This window comes from Ambystoma mexicanum, chromosome 5p, assembly GCF_040938575.1.
Source record: "Ambystoma mexicanum isolate Mex_15411 chromosome 5p, UKY_AmexF1_1, whole genome shotgun sequence".
Classification (NCBI taxonomy): domain Eukaryota; kingdom Metazoa; phylum Chordata; class Amphibia; order Caudata; family Ambystomatidae; genus Ambystoma; species Ambystoma mexicanum.
In genome coordinates, this window is record NC_090930.1 from 1,155,768,732 (window position 1) to 1,155,783,785 (window position 15,054).

At 43.4% G+C, this 15,054-nt stretch overlaps 1 protein-coding gene across 5 annotated transcripts in view; it reads right to left on the reverse strand.

Annotated features, from left to right (window-relative positions):
- LOC138481476 (Y+L amino acid transporter 2-like) overlaps positions 1-15,054 on the reverse strand; it is a 703,293-nt gene that overhangs the window by 442,338 nt on the left and 245,901 nt on the right. Inside the window, exon 1 of one of the 5 annotated variants that reach the window (XM_069613640.1) lies at positions 2,692-2,854. The exons of the other annotated variants lie outside the window; for them this stretch is intronic. The gene's annotated coding sequence lies outside the window, so the exon portion shown is untranslated. Of the gene's footprint in view, positions 1-2,691; positions 2,855-15,054 lie in introns of those variants that run through there. 5 annotated transcript variants of the gene reach the window in all.

A 15,054-nucleotide genomic window follows, 5' to 3' on the forward strand; every position in this document is an offset into this window, starting at 1 on the left:
GTCTCCCCCTGTAATGGTGGTGTGAATGCTAGAAGTGAAAGACTGGAGATGTAAATGAATGGAGAGGAAAAGTGTCAAAGTGAATGCAGGTGAAGTAAAGTCATACATCTGAAGAAAACAGACTGATGGCTGTCCATGAATAGGGATCTGTCCCCCCATGGATACGAAGAAGGATTACACAGGAAGGAGGAGGTGGATTCTGGCAGCAGTGGGAGAAGAACGATGGTCAGATGGACAGAGACCAGATGGGGGACAAAAAGACTTCATTGGGGAAACCCTGAAGCTGGCAGCTGGTGGATGTTCAACATAGAACCAGAGCTGAAGAGTGAGGACAAGATGATCAGTGAAAGAAGCGAAAGGGAGACCGAAACAAGGAGAAGTCCTGAAAGGAAGAGTAGATGTCCCAAAAAACAAGAGTCATAAGAGGGGTATACAACACAAGAAAGATACATGGGTGGCAATGAGGCCCAACCCAGAGAAAGACGTGACCCCTGCGATGCTGAGGAAACAGAATTGAGGATGGAGCTTTTAAACAGGAGACGCGTGAGGGAGACGACGGAGCATGTGAAATGACTTGCGAACCAAAGATGTTTCAGTGAGACATCAGAGCAAGAGTGAAGGCTGAGGAACGGTTTATAGTCATAGCATCGAATGCCAAAGCATTGAATGCCTTACCATCTAAACAAAAGGGTTGAGAAGAAAAAAAACATCGAATGCATTTTTTTCATTTTCTTTTTAATGGGGGGTCCCTGCCAACCCCCCTTTTTTAACCTTTAAAAACCCAATACAATTAAAATAAACCCTTTACCTTAAAAAAACTGCATTGGATGCATTTTTTTAATGATTTTTTTAGATGGTAAGGCATTCAATGCTTTGGCATTCGATGCTATGATTAGATACGCTGAGGGAACACCAGAGGCCTGAGCAACACAGCGTGCAACTGAACGACCAACATGTTAGACCCAGCTATGAGAGGTCAGGCAAGTGAAGGAAACCAAGATTCACACGTGAGTACTGAAGTGAAATTAAAGACGGATCTTGGGAGTTGGAGGCTTACTCCCCTTTTTTGGAAAATCATACTAAGGAAAGGAAACATTAAACACAGCGCTCAGAGGGAAAAGGTTCAGTGCAAGAAGGAAACCATTTGAAAGACTGCATTCTGGGAAACAAATTCATATCCCAAAACCCCAAAGCATAATGGAAACACCAGAATGAAACATTGAAACACTGCTGTCTGAGAGTCTATGCTAGGAGGCACACATCTCAGGACACAACCTGCGGCTCTCCAGATGTTTCTAACCCCAATTTCCATGATCCCTGACCATTGACTATACTGGCTAGGCCAGATGGTAGTTGTAGTCCCCAAAACATCTGGAGAGTCACAAGTTGAAGACCAGCAGGATCCCATCATAGTTTTTGAGACTTTGCAAATGGGCCTGGGGAGATTGTGAGAATCAAATCACATACCAAATGTCACTCACAATCAGGGCCGGCCTTAGAAGCCACAGAGCTCCGAGTAGCAAATCAAAAATGTGGCGTCCACGTCATCCACCGCGCGCCCCTAGTCATGCGGCGAGGGGTGGGGAAGTGCCACATTTTTTCAATAGGCACAGCAAGCGCCCTATTGTTATTAAATGCACTCACTGAGCCAAGTTGAAAGACTCCCCTGAGCTGGCATGGTGGGGTCTAATGGTAGGTTGCCCCGGGCGGCCATCTAGGTGGCCACCGTGAAGACCGCCCCCACCTCCCATCGGCGCGCACTGCCCTAAGGCCGGCTCTTCTCACAATCACTCTCTCACCCTTTCTCTTCTGTTTCACCCGTCTATCACTCGATTGGGTATGCTTGTTGGTGCGTGTGTTTACTTCTAATCACTAATCCCAGTTTGCAGGTTTTTTCATTGTATGGTTAATCTGTTATATATTTTTTCTTTAATGCCAGGTGGGGGACACACTTCGTCAACCTGCGGACATGCTGGAGCCCGCTAGGATCGTAGCCGACGCAGTTTACAGACTATTTACAATGTAAATTTTACATGTTCACTCTCCTTGAACAGTAGCAGTCCGCCATAACGTCACAGCAGCTGTGTGGTCAAAGTTCTAAGAGCCTGATGCTGCAAAGCCGACGTTCGGCTCCCATGACATCTTCCATCATTATTAAGTAAAATACTGCACATACAGGGGTTGTTTTTTGCTGTTAAATCTCAAAGACGCACACACCCTGGAAAGTGCGATCAGTCGGCTCTGGGTATGTGGCGCAAACTGGAGCTTTGTTGTAAACACCCCCAGCCCTCCCCCCCAAAAACTCAGGGGGTGACAGGCAATTAATTAGAAGTGTCCCCAAAACATTAAACGTACAAGCCACCTTTTTTCTATAATGTACATCAACTTTCAACGAGACCCGCTCCCTGTACATTCATGTGTTTGGAAAATGCGTAGCACAGCTCAGCATTAACGGCAAGGGCGATTAAGGCCATTTACAGGCACTGCACTGCACACTGGAAATAAAACGTACCGATGTAAAGTGTTATATCTAATTCCTTCCAACATGGCAGTCGCCCCGTTGACAGGCAGAGGGGCAATAAACCCCGTGGGGAGGAGGGTTTGGGGGTTTTAAAACGGGAGCGGAGTGCAGTATTTGGAGGACTTGGTTTTCTCGCACATTTAGGGGTAGGCGCAGAAATCCCCTCTTACCTCTACTATGTCCAAACAGGATCTGAGGGGTAAGGAAGCGGTGATGTGGGAATTCAGCCAACACGCGACATTAACCCCCTAGAGTTCGGTAAAAGTGACAGCGTTTGGCCAGGCGCCCACCTTTCTTGATGAGCACAGTTCCCCGCTTCTTTGCTATCCTTCTTGGCCCGCTTGCGAAACAGGAACGCTCGAGAGCGCAGTTTGCAGTTAAGCCGGAAAACATGATCTGAAAATGTGCTGCGCATTTCTATTCGGTAATGATAAGAGGACTGGGAATATAATAAGCGCGTGTGAAATACAAAGCTACTCTGTTCTTTCATGCGAACCTCGGGCCACGTGGTGTGAGTGCAACGTGACGCAGCCATATTGATCCCAGGCATTAAAAAGATGCATTACAAACGAAACACCGAAGGTAGCATTACAGAAACGTTGAACTTGGAGCACGTGGCACCATAGCAATTCAATTTTGCAGCAGGGCAAAGCCTAGGACTAGGGAAAGCAGTGCCCATGTGCAAATATGCATTGACAGAACGTGTTTTTGTACAACGGCAATGTAACGTGTTGCGGCGGATGTCCCGTTTTTACTTCAACGTTCTCCAAATGAACGGCACTTTTGGCGGGAAAATGGAGATCAGTTCCAGTGTGCATACTCAAGTATGCAACAGTGCTTGCAGTAAATAATAGTGGATCGATGTATCATAATAATAACACCAATACTGATATGAGTTCCCGTAGAACGCTTCCTGACGGAATCCTCGCGTTTCAGAGACCTGTGATAACAGGTGCTATTATTAAATTACTAAACCATTCAATGGTATTCAGGTTATCAAACTCAGAAGGATGTAGGGCTGACTTGGTCCTGCCATGGGTTTTACATTTCTGATAGATATTCCCCGTTGTTTGTAAAAGGAGCTGCGTAGTGCCAGGTTCTCCTAGATCTCAGGAGCTGCGTTCATCCTATTTCAGGTTGGTTTTTAATGGTAGTTCACTTATCCAATAGCAGAAATGTTTTGCCTGGAATGGCAAATGGTCATGTATGTGTCTGGCTCAGTTGGCTAGTGCTATTGAGAGAACATTTGCCACAATGTAGGGTGCCGTAGGTGTGATTGGTGCGTTTCACTTGAAATGTATTCCTCCTGAAATGGGAACGTACCCAGAGTCTGTTGTGCATATCTCTCTGCAATCGTAGATCATGCATTTTTTTTCCCTACAGCAATAACAGCCTCCTTAGGGCCTCAATATGAGTTTGGTGGCATTTTTCTGTTAATACCACCAAAGGGAATTACTCTTAGTGCCCGCTGGAAGCATGCAGTATCTTGAGGTATATGATTCAGGGCCTGATTCATGAAATTTAGTGCACGGTTCAAGGTGACTTTGCACTGCTGAAACGTGACTTTGCACCAGGCAGACCCGTTGATTATTCCCTATTTTGGAGTCCCATAGGGCACCATTAAGGAAATGCAATATCACCGCAGGCGGCGTTACTGCACGTGGTAATGGTTTTGTAGAGAGGAAGTTCCCTCCACACAAAACCAGGTGGATTTTCCTGAGTTTTAGTACTGAAACTCTAAAATTGGAGGTGCAGTAAACGTTGTAGTAGCCCCATCCTGCCACTTTTTTACCACTTATCATTGTGGTCCTAGTTACATATTTCCTGAAATCTGGTTAATCGGAGCAGGTCTTCAATGAGAGCACACACAAAAACTATATTTATCACCAGGTGTCTAGATCAGTTGTTGGGAAGTATGTATGGACAAGAACAGGGGGCACTTGGCCTGTACCGTCATATTATGTATATCAGAGACCTGCCACATTTTCTCCGTGTAATAACAATTCTGAGACCGGGGCAGTCAGCAAACTGAATCGCATTTGGCCTCTGACCAATGCCAGGGGGGAATTAACAGAGGCAGTTGGAAATGGCTTGGAATCCAGTTAGTCACAGATTTCCGGGTGTATCCCCTGCTTCATACAGTTAGCCCCGTCGGGGCATAGTTGCTTTTTCTTGAGTTAGAACAAGCACAGGGATCTGCTGCTTCTTCGTCAGTGGAACCAATTGCAGCAACATAAGGCGGTCTCTCTGAAAAGCTCCCTGCCTTGATGGATTGTCCAGTGGACACCGGCTCTGCATCTGGGTGTAATAGGTGGCAACAACTAACTAAGAGAGAACAATGGAGTTATTTATAGACGTTTGTCCCAAACTCCTTTCAAAGCCTTATAGACAATATTCAACAAAAGGGAACAAACCGTCTTTCTCTTCTACTTATTCTCCAAACTCTACCCCATTCCCACACACGGTCCGTGGACCAAATAAAGACCGCGTAAAGGGTTTTAAGAATCAAATAAAATACAATTTTATTAAGGAAAAAACATAGCACATAGGGCCTCATTCCGAGTACGGCGCTAACCAATGGCGCTATTAACGCCTTGGTTGACGCCGTACCCGGACCGGCAGCGCCTTGGTGGATGGCGGAATTACCGCCCCATTCCAAGGTTGGCGGGGCGGTAATTCCCCATTCACCAAGGCTCTTCCCCATTCCCAAATTAGCCCCCATAGGGCTCAATGGGAATGGGGAAGATGCAAATAACGGTGACCGTTCATTACAGTCACCGTTATTGGCTTGGAGGCCCCTTTGCGCCCTCGACTTTAACACCTGCTCAAAGCAGGCGTTAAGGGCGAGGGCGCAAAGGGAACTCAGAGTATGGCGGTAAGGGATTATCGCCACCGGTCTCGTTACCGGTGGCCGCTATCCCTTACCGCCATACTCGGAATGAGGCCCATAGTATTCTTAAAAGTCAACATATCTAAAAAGAATGTAAAACTTAGTGCACTTTGGTTTAAAAAAAACACAATAAAAGTTCTAAATCAGTTTTAAATAAAATACAGAAAAAAACTTTCACAAACCTGCCTAGGTGTCACCTATACACCCAAAGGAAAGCTCCTGCCTATACAAATCTAAGCAAAGCAGTACAACAAAAATTTAAACCCTGGTGTACAGTAACGCTTTTGGTAGGTAGCACCTTAAAACAACCCCTGTTCTAGGTTTGCTAAAGGTGTGTTGACAATCCACTGTCTGTTAATTGTCTACCCCTTACAGTCGCTACTGGGGTGACCGTAACCATTAGATTGGTCAATGTACAACACCTTAGAATTTAAGGTGTTCTTATGTGTAATAGGTGGCTCATAAGATTCAAGGACGGAGCTTACAGGGCCAAGCCACTAAAAGATTCAGGAGGAGAATGTGAGGACCCCTGGCATTCTGCACCCCCACTTCCCTGCAGACAAGTCTCCTGAATCCCATGGAGGGGCGGGGCGTCTAGCTGCCAGTGCAGAGAAGCCAGCCCGCCATGCATATCCAAACTCAACCCTCACACATGCGTGGGCACCCTGCACCCACATCAGTAGAGGACTGTGGTCCGGCATCCAACAATTTTGGGTCCACTTGCGCATTGTTAAATACAGCCCTTAAAGATCATGGCCTGATTTACAAAAGCGTTTTTTCAGTGGCCAAATTCAATTGAAAATCGCTTTGTAAATCAGGCCCCAGATCTCTGTTTAGGTCATTTTTATATTTCCACCCCGTTTCAGAGGTGGAAAGGTGCAAATAAATGATTATATCGATGAGGGACATAGACATATTTGCAGGCACATGTCCCCCTTGATCTTTCTCCTGTTCCTACCCTGTGGTGTGGTAGACCAGACACCTGGGAAACAGGCGCATGCACTCTGACATCCCAGCGTGCCTCCCTTCATGAAACAGCGATGCACGTATCGATGTATCAGCAACGCCTGCGCGGTCACAAGCTCCAACCACATGGCATGTCTCACCACGTCTCCTCGTCCTGGTTGAACATTTGAAGAAGTCTGATTCTCTTATTAAGAGCTGTACTTCTGATTCATGGCGAGTGGCCAATGACATTATTCCTCACAAAAAGTTGATGTGGTGGGACAATGAATGCTGCATTGTATTGCCATGTATTCCGTCCTCTGCTGAGTTTTTTTATTGCGTTTCAGTTTAAAATAAACTTATCGCAATTCAATCATCTCACACATTTCATATGAGCTACACAAATACATATAAAAGTAGAACATAGAAATTAATGATAATAAAAATACATATACTACCTGAATATTTACTCATTTCATACACAGTACATCTGACTTAGTAAAGACGGCCAAGATCTTACACACGAGTGCCACCAATTGTAAAATTAAAGAAATCTGATTTCCAATCATCAACCAGACCTAAAAAGCCTCAGAAGAACAGGTTTAGCATCACAAACAAAGCTGCAAAATTCCTTGTCGAATCTCCTTTGTTATCTTGCACTGTAGGGGCACATGGCTTAACATTTCCAAAGTTCTTTCCTCCTCTACAAAGTCTACATGTGCTTGTTCAGCTGTTATATCACTGGAGAGGAGCAGGTGGATGCCTCTCCTCTGGTCCCCGCCCCCTCACCACCGTCCTATTGGCGCAGCAGACAAAGAGCTACAATTGGGAACTCATGCATGAATCCATGCAACATTCCTATACTGCATCGAGTGTATGAAAGGTGATATGCACTCAGGCAGCCATTCAGAATATACCCTCACGTAGAGGCAGAAGAAGGATGCCACCAGGAAGGATGTCCACTGCCAAGATTCCAGAACACGGCTATTGGTAATATAGACAAACTCTAAGTAATGATGTCATAAACCTAGTTTATGACATCATTACCTATGCCGAAATTAAATGAAAATACTTAAAACTGACAATATAACAGATGCACTGACTGAAACATGTACCTAAAGACAAAGTCATTTTGAATATGAGCAGATGAAGTAACGTGCTGACCAATAACTGTAAATACGCTGTAATGCAAGGTAGAAAAGATACATAGAAGCTTGCTAAAAACAGGTATTTACACAATGTTTACAATGTCCTTTGGAAGAAAATGGATGATGGCCTGTGTTAAGAATCAACCCTGCTACCTCAAAAGACGAGCCTAAGATTGCAAATTGAAGAACTGATGAAGAAGCTGTTTTCGTGTGCTGAATAAGGGATTACCTTGGCTTGGATCAAGGAGGCTATTTCGAGAGATGGGTGCAAGACACAAAGGGAGTCGAATGAAAAGACTGTGTGCATAAAACATAGTTTTGCTAAGATTAGGAGAGACCAGGACATCTGCAAGTGCCAAGTGTTGAACAATCATGAGGGCAAAAGCCTATGTGAAGTGGAGCGAGCAAGTCTCTAAAGGCCAAAAAGGGTAATGGCACCCTGTTTAATCAATTCAAATGGTGAATGAGAGCCTGAAATGGACACAATCGTGGTCTCCTAACACGTGACTCAGAAGTTGACAACAAGGTCTATTCATTATAGCCCAGATGGAGAGAGTGGTCTGCTCATACTCACTTGAATGTTCCAGGACAGTGAGCAGACTACGAGGTCAACTACAAACAGAAGACCTTGGCTAAGGATCAGTTTGATGACATATGATGGACTTATCGGGAAAACAAGTAATTAATTGACGCTTCTCAAGCACCTAAGTTTCGTTTTCACTCACGTGCTGCTAAACAAGGGAAAGTCCAAGGTTGGATGGGGGTGCCAACCAATCATAAAGCCTGCAATGCACATTTACATTTAATGTTGCATTTACCAATTTGCTGCCATATTCTCTGCTATAATCAATATATTACGTATGTAGAAGTCCTACAGACAAGGGGCAGCCAATGAGATATTAACCCATGTATAATTCTATAAACAGACATATTCCCCTAATCCAATCTATCCCGTTAATAGGTTTTGCAAATGCCACGTAGGATGACATCATAAATGACGTATGTAAAAGTATATTAACTCTGTAAAAACAAGATAAAGTGTGAATATGCATGCATCTATTTTGATAGCTCTTATATCTCCCTGCTTTCTTTCATTGAGATTAAATCAGTATTTTAGTATTTTACCATCTTCCTTGGATCTGTCTGGTTATTTGGTCTAAGATATTTACTGGTAATTCCATCTAGCACATAGAAGATGCTTCAAAGTGCCAGTGCACATTTGGTAGCAGAGGACGGTTGTTAATGTTAATATTAATGTTAATGTGAAAGGATATTTGTACCGCACACTATCACCACCGGAGTGGTCTCCTGGTATTCTGGCGGATCTGAAAAGGAAAGGGGGTGGGGGCGAGTTAGTGGGAATGAGCGGGATGAGTGCAAGAGAGCAGTGATGTGCTGTTAGCAACTTCACTTCGGTTAACACCGTTCGCTGAGCTTGGGGGTGCTTTCCGGTCGGTAGCCGTTGTGTGCTGTTGTGCGAAGCTATGTGTGGTTAGTTTTGTTGTTGCGGTGCAGTGAAGTTTGTGCGGTTTGTTGTGCTTTAGGGTTGTGTTTGGTTAGAGTTTGAGAGGTGTATGCAGAGGGGTGAAATTATTAGTGGGTTGGTTATTGGCCTTGCTATATAGAAGTGATATGTGCTGAATTTCCATGTTCTTTCTAGATGTGGCACATGAATATCTCTGCATTTCTATCTAGATCCAGCACTGGCTAATATTCACAATCCTGTCGATATATGACACACGCCAATATTCATAATTATATCCAAATGTGGCACTGGCCCACCTTTAAAATCCTGTCTAAATGCGAAGCAAGCTAGCATTCACGATTCTATCTAAATGTGGCATTTGTAATATTCCCAATGCAGTCTAGATGTGGCAATGGCTAACATTCGCAATTCTGTCTAGATTTGACACATGCTAATGTTCACAATTCTATCTTAGTGTGGCACTTGCTAACATTCACAATTCTATCCAAGTGTGGAACTTGCTAACATTTACAATCCTATCCAGATGTGACACCGGCTAATGTTCACAATTCTAACTAAATGTGGTACTTGCTATCATTCACAATTGTGTCTGGGTCCGGTGCAGGCTAATGCTCACAGTTCTATCTAAGTGTGGTACTTTCTAACATTCACAATTCTATCTAACTGTGGCACTTGCTAACATTCACACTGCTAAGTGTGGCACTTGTTTACATTCACAGTTCTAATTAGTGGTAATTGCTAACATTCACAATGCAATCTGAATATGGCACATGCTAATATTCACAGTTCTAAGTGTGGCATAACTGTGGCACTTGCTAACATTCATAGTTGTAAGTGTGGCACTTGCTAACATTCACAGTTCTAACTGTGGCACTTGCTAACATTACAATCTTATCGTGATGCGACACAGGCTAATGTTCACAATGCTATCTAATTGTGGCACGTGCTAATATTCACAGTTCTAAATGTGGCACTTGCTAACATTCACAATTCTATCTAAGTGTGGCACTTGCTAACATTCATAGTTGTAAGTGTGGCACTTGCTAACATTTATAATCCTATCTAGATGCGATGCAGTCTAATGTTCACAATTCTATATAAATGTTGTACTTTCTAACATTAACAATTCTATCTAAGTGTGGCACTTGCTAACATTCACACTGCTAAGTGTGGCACTTGTTTACATTCACAGTTCTAATTGTGGTACTTGCTAACATTTACAATCCTATCTAGATGCAATGCAGACTAATGTTCACAATGCTATCTAAGTGTGGCATGTGCTAACATTCATAGTTGTAAGTGTGGCACTTGCAACATTCACAGTTGTAAGTGTGGCACTTGCTAACATTTATAATCCTATCTAGATGCGATGCAGTCTAATGTTCACAATTCTATCTAAATGTGGTACTTTCTAACATTCACAATTCTATCTAAGTGTGGCACTTGCTAACATTCACACTGCTAAGTGTGGCACTTGTTTACATTCACAGTTCTAATTGTGGTACTTGCTAACATTTACAATCCTATCTAGATGCAATGCAGACTAATGTTCACAATGCTATCTAAATGTGGCACTTGCTAACATTCATAGCTGTAAGTGTGGAACTTGCTAACATTTACAATCCTATCTCGATGCGACGCAGGCTAATGTTCACAATTCTATCTAGTTGTTAAGCAGGTTAGCATTAATGTCCTGGTCTGCTATGGTCTAAGGGCAGGTAGCGTGGCAGGGCTTCAGGAGTAGAGTGATTGCTCTACTCCACACCCAGGCCACACCTACCTTGATGGTTGCTGCTGGTTGACGACTGGCCTCTGGCCTCCCCTGTTGACACCTGCAGACACGATCTGGAGCTGCCTCTGTGGCAGCCGGCCTTTGCCTTGGGGCCCTTAGCCGCAGGGGCTGCATGGGCAGAGGGCTGCCATGGGAAGGTCAGTTATGACCAGGTGGACGTACCAATCAGGGGAGGTGGGAGGGGTGGGGACGGGAGGTGGAGGGCAGGAGTGGGAGAAAGCTAGACACAAACAAAGGACTACACCCCAGGGACTGCACACTCTACATGCAGGCCAGCACAAAAAAAAGGCCAGAAGCTTCAAAAACACAAGAGAAATCCATCACAATAGCACAAGTTGGTCAAAATCTTTTGGAAAAAACACTCAAACCCCTCCACTAGAGTTCATGAAACAGCCCACAAATGGATTACAATCAATACACAACTACTCACTGAGCATCAACCAGCCCCTAAAGTTGCTTCCCAAGTGGTATCCCTGACAGATCCTTCGAGATTGCAGTCCAGAAGGAAAGGGGAAAATGGCTGCTGGGACCAAGGCAGAGACACACCTGACTATTCCAGCCAATTGCAAGAGGGGAGGGTGGGTCTGGGAGAAAGCCAGAAACAAACAAAGGACTACACCCCAGGGACTGTACACTCTACATGCAGACCAGCACAGGAAAACAGGGTCAGAAGCTACAAAAACACAAGAGAAACCCATCTCAATAGCACAAGTTGGTCAAAAAAATTATTGAAAAAACACTCAAACCCCTCCACTAGAGTACACGAAACTGCCCAAAAATAGATTACAATCAATGTACAACTACTATGGTCTAACAACCGAGATCTATGCTCAGAAGCAGACCCCAGAATATCGCCTGCTCCTACATTAGTCAGACAATGGTGGAGTTTCCTGTGTAGAGCGCAGTGTAAAAGAACACATGTTCAAGATTCGGTTGGCAGGTCCCCCTTTAATGAAATTCCTGGTCGATTGTGGGAGAGTCGATGCAGCGGGACTCAAGCTGAATAGCGAATGTACGTAGACCATCGAATGTGGTAAAAGATGAAGGCAGGAGGGATTCTATTGTGGTGTGTTTTATATACATATATTACACAGCCACAGTAGTGGCTGTGTAGTTATGGTTAAGTTGCTGTTTCCATAGGAAGAGCCCTTTTTGGGTGGCTTATAACTCCGCTTCCCCAGGACGTATCCTCACCAAACTTTGCAAAAAAAAGTATATGGGTCACTCTCCATAGTTTGGTGAGGTTTGGTTCAGGGGGGGCAAAGTTATAGGGGGGTGTCCCAAAACGTCTTTTTTCCCATAGACTGAATGGGGAAAAAACTTTGCTCACGCCTACAGGCGAAACCAGTGGATGGATTTGCACCAAATTTGGATCAGGAGCAGCGGCTTGGTCCCGAAAGCGTGCTTTTGCAAATTTTGTGAAAATCCGTCCAGTAGTTTTTAAAAAAATGACCAAAAAGTAGGTCACAAAAAATGAGTGATATCTATGTTCCGTCCGCGGACACACTTCCCTTTTCGTTCCATGGAGTGTCCTGATTGGCCAATCAGCTTGCGTCATGTCCACGGACATACAACGTGTTCGCTGATTGGACGGTGAAGAGCGTGAAGTGCGTCAGATTTTTGGAAACGCCCGCCATCTTGGATTCGCAGACGTCCGTGGACAGCACGGTGAAACTTGGTGGAAAAATACAATTTAGTAAAGTGTTTTGGTGTGTAAAACTGTTTGGGGAGGGTGGGGGAGTAAGAGATGGGTTAAATGTTGTATTTATTTAGGTGGCAGGCACCCCTGTTGTGTTCGTTCTGACCGCGGACAATACGGGTGTCCTGAAATGTTCATAAATAAAGGAAATGGGGTGTTCTGAGGACACTAAGCCTGTCCGTATGGTTCGTAGGGAAGTTGAAACTGTTCTAAGAACACATCAAGTGTACTGGGATGTTCATAAATAAACAAAATGGGGGTGTTCTGAGGACGCTAGAACTGTCCGAATTGTTCGCAAGCAAGCTGAAACTGTTCTAAGAACGCACGCGGTGTCCTGAAATGTTTACAAATAAAGGGAATGGGTGTGTCCTGAGAATGCTATGACTGTCTGTATTGTTTGCAGGCAAATTGAAACTGTTCTAAGAATATGTGTCGAGGGATGTTCGTAAATAAACAAAATGGGGGTGTCCTGAGTACGCTATACCTGTCCGTACTGTTCGTAGGCAAGTTGAAATTGTTCTAGGAACACATCAAGTGTCCAGGGATGTTCGTAAATAAACAAAATGGGGGTGTTCTGAGGATGCAAGAAATGTCCGAATTGTTCGCAAGCTAGCTGAAACTGTCCTAAGAACACACACAGTGTCCTTAAATGTTCGTAAATAAATGAAATGGGTGTGTCCTGAAGATGCTATCCGTATTGTCCGTAGGCAAGTTGAAATTGTTCTAAGAACATGTGTCCTGGGATGTTCGTAAATAAAGAAGATGGAGGTGTCCTGAGGATGTTATACCTGTCCATACTGTTCGCAGGCAAGTTGAAACTGTTCTAAGAACACTCGTCATATCCGCAGACATTAAAAGTGCCCATATGGCACAATTAAAATGTTTGACTCTATGGGTGTGATATGCTATGGTGGTTGTGGCCAGGGCATAGAGTCTTTGGAGCATGGCCATATGGGCATGCACCCAAGACTCTATGCCCTGGCCACAAACACCGCAGCATAGCACACCCATAGTGGCTTATCCAGTCTTGGGTGCATGGAGAAGATCACATTTATAAGCACCAAAGTTATAAGCTATTATGGGTGTGGTATGCTGCGGTGGTTGCGGTGTCCTGAAATGTTCGTAAATAAATTAAACGGGTGTGTCCTCAGGATGCTGTCCATATTGTCCGTAGGCAAGTTGAAATTGTTCTAAGAACATGTGTACTGGGATGTCCGTAAATAAACAAAATGGGGGTGTCCTGAGGATGCTATACCTGTACGTACTGTTCGTAGGCAAGTTGGAACTGTTCTAAGAACACATCAAGTGTCCTGGGATGTTCATAAATAAACAAAATAGGTGTGTCCTGAGGACGCTATATCTGTCTGTACTGTTCGCAGGCAAGTTGAAACTGTTCTAAGAACACTCGTCATGTTTGCGGACATTAAAAGTGCCCATATGGCTTAGTTAAAATGTTTGACTCTATGGGTGTGATATGCTGTGGTGGTTGTGGCCAGGGCATAGAGTTTTTGGAGCATGGCCATATGGCCATGCACCCAAGACTCTATGCCCTGGCCACAAACACTGCAGCATAGCACACCCATAGTGGCTTATCCATTCTTGGGTGCATGGACGAGATCAAATTTATAAGCAGCAAAGTTATAAGCTATTATGGGTGTGGTATGCTGCTGTGGTTGCGGCCAGGGCCTAGAGTCTTGGGTGTATGATAAAGACCAAATTTATAAATAGTGAAGTTATAAGTCACTATGGGTCTGGTTTGCTGCAATGGTTATACTTATTATCATATATTTACTGTTTGGTTTAGTAACTGGAGTACATGTATTACTTGTTAATTTCTGTAATAAAAGAAAAGATCATGTTAGTATTGGTATTTTGTAACGACTTATAACATGGAATAATCAACATTTTTTTTACCCTCATATTTAGTAGATTACAAACCAGTGTACTGTGCAAATTGCTCAGTTTCTGTGTTTGTTGCTAAAATCATTGGGTCTGTTGGAAAAAAAATCCATGTTGGATTAAAACATTTTTTTTTGTTATGCTACAGTCTATTTGTTTGTTTGTTTTCAGTGTTCACTTGTTGTTTCTAGCCAATGTTCTATATGTTAGCTTGTTGCAGATTTTTGGAGCAGTTAGATATCTGTTGACATATTGTAAATGTCTATTTTTTGTTATAATGAAGTGGTATTGATTTATCTGTTTGGATATTGTAAAATCTTGGTGTAGTTAGATACCAGTTGGTGTATTCTGTCTATTTTTTGTTATAATGTAGTGGTATTGATTTATTTGTTTGGTTATTGAGAATCTTGGGGTAGTTAGATACCAGTTGGCGTATTCTAACTGTTTATTTTTTTATATAATTCAGTGGTATTCATTTATCTGTTTAGTTGTTGTAGAATCTTGGGCCAGTTAGATACCTGTTGGCATATTCTAACTGTCTATTTTTTTTATAATTAAGTGGTATTGATTTATCTGTTTGGTTATTTTAAAATCTTGGCGCAGTTAGATACCAGTTGGCGTATTGTAACTGTCTATTTTATGATATAATTTAGTGTTATTCATTTATCTGTTTA